Source organism: Argiope bruennichi, chromosome 1, assembly GCF_947563725.1.
Source record: "Argiope bruennichi chromosome 1, qqArgBrue1.1, whole genome shotgun sequence".
Classification (NCBI taxonomy): domain Eukaryota; kingdom Metazoa; phylum Arthropoda; class Arachnida; order Araneae; family Araneidae; genus Argiope; species Argiope bruennichi.
The window spans coordinates 133397099-133405045 of record NC_079151.1 but is presented as its reverse complement, the minus strand read 5'-3'; positions in this window follow the sequence as shown (position 1 = coordinate 133405045).

Here is a 7947-nt window from a genome sequence, read left to right as displayed (position 1 = left end):
TGTGTTTTTGAAAAATTACATTTCTTTTTTTACATATTATTTAAATATTATTGAATGTTGAATCTTATAAATATAATTCTTTTTAAAAATAAATTATTATTCTTAGATAAGTTAATATTTTAAAGCTTACTAATAAAATTATTACATTTTTTTTTCTTATGTAATAATTTTTATTAATATTGAGATTGATGTTTTCAGTTTGTTCAGAGGAAAGAACATGAAATTCAAATTAGCATATATTGAATAAATTATGTTTACAATTTCAAATTATGAAATATAAAAGGTATGGATACCTTTTTTTAAATCTATGCAGCTTATGAATCAGGTATTTCATTTTAATTTGTAGAGATCATTAAAGGAAAACAAACAAAATTACAGTTTCCTATTTTTTATTTACACATTACAAATATATAATTATTTGAAAAAATGTGATCAAATGGATGTTTCATTGTACTCACTAATTCAAAAAACTAAAAAGCTACTTATCAACATTTTTTTTTTCTAGACACTTAGAAAAAAAATATAAACACAGTATGACAAGAATGTCAATGTAAATGATGAAATCAATTTTATTCAACAGAAACATTCTAAATACTAAACAACAGTTTTTTTTATCACGAATAAAAACATTATGTTGAACAATATACTTTTAAAGCAGAACATTTATGAAATTTTTTTTAATGTTAAAGTTACATTGATAAAAATTACATTGAATGAATATCATAAAATAAAGCATACAATACAATAAATTTAATAAACAAGAATAAGGTCATGATATATATATATATATATATATAGAGAGAGAGAGAGAGAGAGAGAGAGAGAGAGAAGTTAAATAGGATATAAAGATGAGTTAGAAGAAACACTTTTATGCTTTTACAGAATTTTATAATTCAAAATTGATATGTTAAAAAAATAGAAGAAAAAAAAAAAGTGAAACATGCATGTAGCAATGAAGTTGGGAATAAAAATTATATAATAAATGCTGATATGGAAATTGATTTTCAATGAAAAGACCTGTATTTATTAAAACAGAAATCACTGAGGTGCACAATGGTATAACATGATATTATGATAAAAGTCAATTTAAGTTTAAATACAATAAATTATTGACATTTCATTTTTAACAATAGAAAAGTTGTTTGATATAAATTCACTTTGAATCCATCACAAACCTGCAAATGTAATTAGAAAACTAGAAATAATGCTTTCTGGAGCCATCCATTTTGCTCTTTTGTTATTAGACATGATTACCCAGCAATAACTGAATAACATGAATTACTAAAAGATAAAGAAAACTTTAAGGTTCAGAATAAAAAAGTAAAACCTCATTATGCATTTTATTATAATGCCAAAAACTAAAAATCAAATACAAAAATTATTTGACGTTAATTAATGGTTTTTATACGTAACTAATTTATATACTTCATTAAATGACATGTGTTTTCAAAACTTAAATATATATATTTCTTATATATAGCATTCAATTTATCAAATTAAGAGCACGTTTAATAAAATACATCAATTATATATATATTATAACAGTCAATAAGAAAATTCAATTTTCAGTAGTTAGTAAAGATTTCACTTATTAAATAAATCTTTAAGAAATTTATTCACTTCCACCTAAGTTTAGCATTATAGCAGTTGTTATTTTTGCAGCAGGACTTTGTTTACTTACATTAATTAAATTTAGATAAGATTTTTTAGAAAATGCAACGTAATATTCTTGTAAACATTTTAAAACCTTCTAAGCATATTCAAAATTATCAGAAATTTCATGAAATGTGAATAAAGTGAATTAGAAATGCTCTCACGATTTTGTTTGATTGTTTTTGTTCGCAAATCGCTTACCGATTTCTTTTTTTCGAAGAATTTTTCTAAAAAATTACTGAAACATTTGCGATTACTGGAATTCCATTTACGATTTAATAAATAAACACACACTGAATGAATTCTTCAAAATGATCGAAGCATATCACCGACTTCGAAGGCTTGAAAAAAATCTATACCAAAGGTACCAACCCTAGGCAGGATTGTTGAAAGGAAAATAAGAAAACATTTTATCATGACAGTCACTCTTGTGTTTCGCATTAAAGCATCCATCAGCACACCAGTATTTCATCTTTTAACATATAATAAGAGGAAAGAAAATGACTCAAAAATTATAACTTCAAATGTAAACAAAAAAAATCCGCTTCATACTCGGCGGAGAACGTTAATGGCTGACTAATCGACGAAAGCGGTGCGGATGAAACTTAAATGCCATGCGCGGATAGCTCATGACATGTGACTTTTACGTCACATGAATTGACCCCATTAAGAACGATTTGTATGGAACAGTGCATCAACAAATACGAATACCAGTAAGACCGGTTACTCTCATGAAGTGGAGCGGCGACTTCACAATTTCCAGTGAAGTCACCGCTCCGATAAATTTCAGTGATATGCAATTCAGTGATACGATGATTCCAATAACCGGTCCGTTCACTTTTCAATCCGTTCACAGATTTCTCCTTTTCTGTTATGTTCGAGAGCTTCCATTGGACAGATCGTATCGATTGTTACTTTCCAGTGAAGTCACCGCTCCGGTAAATTTCAGTGATATCGTATCGATTGTTAGTTTCTATCGTGATCCAAAACCTGTAATCGAAATATCACCAGTAAGATCGTATCAAGGATTTGAATCACACCCCTCTTTGAAAAATATTGATCACTTATATTTGTGACTTTTTGATATTGGTTAAGTAATAACCGCTCGTAAAATATTCGTCATCCCTAGATGAAACCATTGTTTAGAAAATGTTATGCTAGCCGATCAATTATTAAAAACTTCTGATCTTTTAAAAAAGAAAGATATTATTTTGAATTATTTTCTCCAAATTTTCGTAGTTATATAATTTTATTTCATATATTAAAATTTTAATTAGTATTTTCAATGGAATTATTGTTTTTGCATAGTTAATTAACATCGCTTTTTAATTCGTTTGATGCCGCTTTATTCTTTCCTTTCTATATCCTCCCCCCCCCCTTTCTTTATCCAAAAGATACATTTTGACAAATGACTATGGCAGTGTTTTTGAAAAATTACATATGTTCTTTTTTGCATATTATTTAAATATTATTGAATGTTGAATCTTATGAATATAGTTCTTTTTAAAAATAATTATTACTCTTAGATAAGCTAATATTTTAAAGCTTACTAATAAAATTATTACAATTTTTTTCTTATGTAATGAATTTTATTAATATTGAAACTTTCATGTTTTCAGTTTGCTCAGAGGAAAGAACATGAAACTCAAATTAGTATATATTGAATAAATTATGTTTACAATTTCAAATTATGAAATATAAAAGGTAAAGATACCTTTTTAAAAATCTATGCAACTTATGAATCAGTTATTTCATTTTAATTTGTAGAAATCTTTAAAGGAAAACAAACAAAATTACGTTTTCATATTTTTTTATTTACACATTACAAAAAAAATATAGATAAAATATGACCAAAAGGATGTTTTAATGTACTCACCAATTCAAAAAATTAAAAAACTATTTACTATTTATCAATATTCATTTTTCTAGTCACTTAGAAAAAATATAAACACAGTATGTGAAGAATGTCGATGTAAATGATGAAATCAGTTTTATTCAACAGACACTAAAAATCACTAAACACTAAAAATCAAATGCAAAAATTATTTGATGTTAATTAATGGTTTTTGAGAGTTACACAACATGCAAGTAATAAAAAATTCAGAAGTGACATTGTATAAACATGTATAATGGGAGAGCCATAGCAAAATATATGTACATTTTAATTCTTGAAATAGCTCTTTCTACTGTAACCCTTACATAACATATTTTGCAGTTATCGATTCTTTAAGTAAAATTAAACTGAATGCAGTCCTTTAAAAATTTAGGACATTTTAATTTATATCCTATTTTTTGTAATTCTTGTTCAGTTTGAATCTTGGTTGAATCATTTATTATGTGAGGAACCAACTATTTGTTCACATCTGTCTTCTGGCTTTGCTGTCCCAGACCAATGTAGACTGTTTCCTTTTTTTCTCCTTAAAAAACAACTATATCATAATTTATTTAAATTATTAATGCTGTTCATGAATATAAGGTTGTGCTCTTAGATTTCATATTGTTACAAATCTGTAATTTGCTTCCTACGCGAATGGTGTCGTCATAAGAAAGACCGTTTTACTGTCATCCGTATTGGATACTGCCGGATGCCGAGCTAGTCATCCCAGAGCTTGGCGAACATTTGGTGACAAAATGGATAAGGCTCGAAACTTCGAGAATTTTGTCTGTCCATCCATTAGGAACCGAGATACGCCTGATTGGTCTAGAAGCTTCTAGCCCCGCCTCCCGAGAACTATAAAAGGCCGGCAGTCTCAAGCTGTGTGTGTCGAGAGTGAGTAGTCGGAGTCGCCGACAAGTAACGGGTCTTCGAGAGGATAGCGAAGAAACAGCGGAATTACCAGTGTTGTGTAGAGCGAGTATTGAACTGCTGTGTGCCGAATGCTGTCGTATATTTTATGTAGTAGCCAGTTGTGAGAAATAGCGAGTCGGCAGCTAAAGCGAGAGAAGACAGCGAGAAGTTCAGCCGTTGGAGAGACTCCCAGGATCACCTCTCCTGTTGGATTCTGTCTAGCCGCTTCGTGTGCTGTGGACGATTACTACTTGTGGGCTACTGTGTGCTGTCATGTGTTCGTCTCGGCTGTAAATATTTGTTGCCTGTGTAGTCGTCATCTTTGTGTTCGTGTAAATAAACGTTTTCGGTGTTTTATACTGTCACCTGCTGATTGTGTGTTCCTCTCTTCACCATACACCCACTACCAAAAGAACCCAGCGGTAAAGTAGAAATCCGTAACAATATTTATAAATAAAATATAAATTTCACTATAAGAATGATAAAAAGATTGACTGTGATATAATGTTTAATAAAGAGAATAAGTTTGTGAAGCCATTTATATATTTTATATGGGTATTTCATGACTCTATTTTTTTTTTATTTATTTCTTAGATTAATATCATTTTATATAAATAAATTAATATATATTTATGTATGAATGCTTGGGACGTTCTAACTAAAATTAGAAATATTTATGGAACTTTAAAATAACATATAACATTTGAGTGTTTAAATACATTACGTGTCTTATATTGTTTAGTTTTCAAACACTACATTTTACATTGTAAAAAAAATCTTGGTTAAAATTGCTTTGGTAATTATTAAAAAAGTCCTTCACTGACAATAGATTTTGTGTAAATCGTAACTTTTTAGTTGGAGGCAACAAGCAAGCTGAAGAATTTCTTCAATCTCTGATGTCTATTTTAACATCATGCATTAAAGTAATGAATTCAGATCATCTTTTGAATTTAGCAGATTCTCCCAATTATCAAATATTCTGTCTGCTACCTCCAGTATTTTTTATCATGAAACTGTAATGTTGCTATAATAATAAAAAAAAAAATGCAGATACTTAATGCAAGCTTTTTTTATGAATTGAAAAAGTATAGTTTATTATGAAATTTCAATTTTTTTGTTTATATTTTAATGTGATGATCATCATATTATTTTTTTATATTCATTATCCGATTTATTTTTTGTTAATTAGATGGGTTATGGTATGCGTGCGTTGCAACTCCTCCAAGAATTTTATGAAGGCAAATGTATGTCTTTGGATGAAAATTTAAAATCACGTTGCAAATTAACAGATAATCTCGAAGATAATTCTACAGAATCTCCAATTTTGCAACAACTAACAGAAATACGGCCTGATGAAGTTGAATATATACTTGTTTCTAGTAATTTATCATTAGAATTTTTAAGGTAATTATGTAATTTGATATCTTAAGATTTATTCCATGTATAATAGTTTTGTGTTATAAGCATCCTCTCTTTTCTTTTTCAAAGCATTGAAATATATTGTAAGTATTTATTTATAGCTAGCTATTACCCGTGACTTCACTCACGTCGAAAATTTGATGTATATGTATGAAAACTGACCTAGGCATCTTGCGCCTCAATCAATACCTAAGCTCCGTTAATGATTAGGTCATTGCGAGTGCCATCCGGCCTATGCACGATCTCATCTGATGAAGCGTCCTTGTATTTATTCCACAACTGGAGTGGGTTTGATAGTCCACAAGAGCTCACTAAAATTGCAAACAGGTCATTGTGAGCAAAACGACAACGCCGCCCATCACCGCCTGGTTGCCGCGGATGTCCTGTAGGCTGCGGTTTAACGCCCCTAATGCAAGCTTGTACGACATTGTGCACTCGTCCCATAATATTAACTTGCACTGCTGCAAAAGGACTCCCCGGCCGATGTTTTTGGTAATGTTGCATCTTGGAGTATCTTTGCTTGCAAGATTAATCGGTAATTTGTAAACGGAATGTGCCGTCCGGCCACAGTTAAGTAAAGTTGCAGCAATGCCCGAGGAAGCTACATCCAGAGCTATATTGCGGTCCTTGCGGAGTTGGGCTAGTAGAACATTCAAATAAAATTCGTATTTTTTTAAAATCAAGTCTATTTTATTTATCGATCGAAATTGAGATAGCTACAACAGTATACACGTCATTTTTGAACTTTTAATTAAGATGAAAATTCAGTTGTCAACAATAAGAACAAACTGCGCATGCGTGAATTCTCAACGCCAATTATAATAACGCAAATGCGTGAATTTTCTACGTCAGTTGGGGTAACGCAATGCAGATTAGAAATTTTTAATTTCCTATATTTTGTTTTATTTTAATTTAAAATTACTTCAGAATGAATCCGAAAGATCGATTAATTAAGAATGTTTAATTTTAAATGCATCAAATACTAAGGAAATAAACAGAATCGTTTGAAATAATCATGTTAAACCTAACCTCGTTAGCGGGGGGGGGGAGAGACTGAAGCCTTACTCATTTGGTGGTACGGAAATGAAAAGATTTTTGGCAGGAAAGTTAGTTTTTAATTAAAAAAAATTACCACTCAATTAACCAGAATAAATAGTAGTGTTACGAGCACCTTTGGCTAAAAACTAGATTTAACTTTTAAGCATACTAGAGCTATAACTTACTTTCAGAACTCTAAAGTTAGAATATAATTACGCGCGAAACCAATATACTTTTTTCGTATATGGCAACATCTTGTAAATAGAATTGTAAATAAGAGAGAATGAAATGAAGAACATCTTGAAATTAATAACGAGTGAATTAATTTGCATTATGAACCTACATCTTTGAATATTATTAGAGGAGAAACGACTGAATGAAATGAAATTCAGAAAGAGTCTTGACAAGTAACCTATGTCCTATTCCAGACTATAATCTGTCTCTGAGCTAAATTTCATCCAATTCCGTTCAGCTGTTCTGGCGTGATTGACTAACAAACAGAGGTAAACAAAGAAACGTATCGCCTATGCATGCCGCAGCTCTTGCTATTTGCGCATGCACAATTTTAAGTTTTTGCACATGCGCGGATAAAAGTTTTACGCACGCGCGAATCGTAGTAGGAAAATAATTAAAATCGCAATTATAAAACTCCTTTTTTAATTTTGATATGATTTCAATATATTAAAACATTCTCCAATAAATGCCATATAAAATGGTACAAATATCTCCAATATCAGTTAAATATTTCTCGAGTTTTTGTATCCTGTTTCAGTTTGTACATCTTGTAGAATGCAATACCATTCACAATTGCACCAAACTTTCCAGAACTTTCTATTCTCAGAATATCATATCCAGTTTTTTGTTTTTGTTTTTTACACAATTTGTGGTTCTTTTCTATAGTATATTTTTAAATATTTATTTCCTATTTCGACTAATATAAAAAGGACTGTTGGAACAAGTCGTCATCATTTCTCACTCGTGTATTCCAGTGAGTGCGACCTTTCTGTGTTCCAAGCTACCTATCGAAATGGTTTTGGAATACCTCGAGA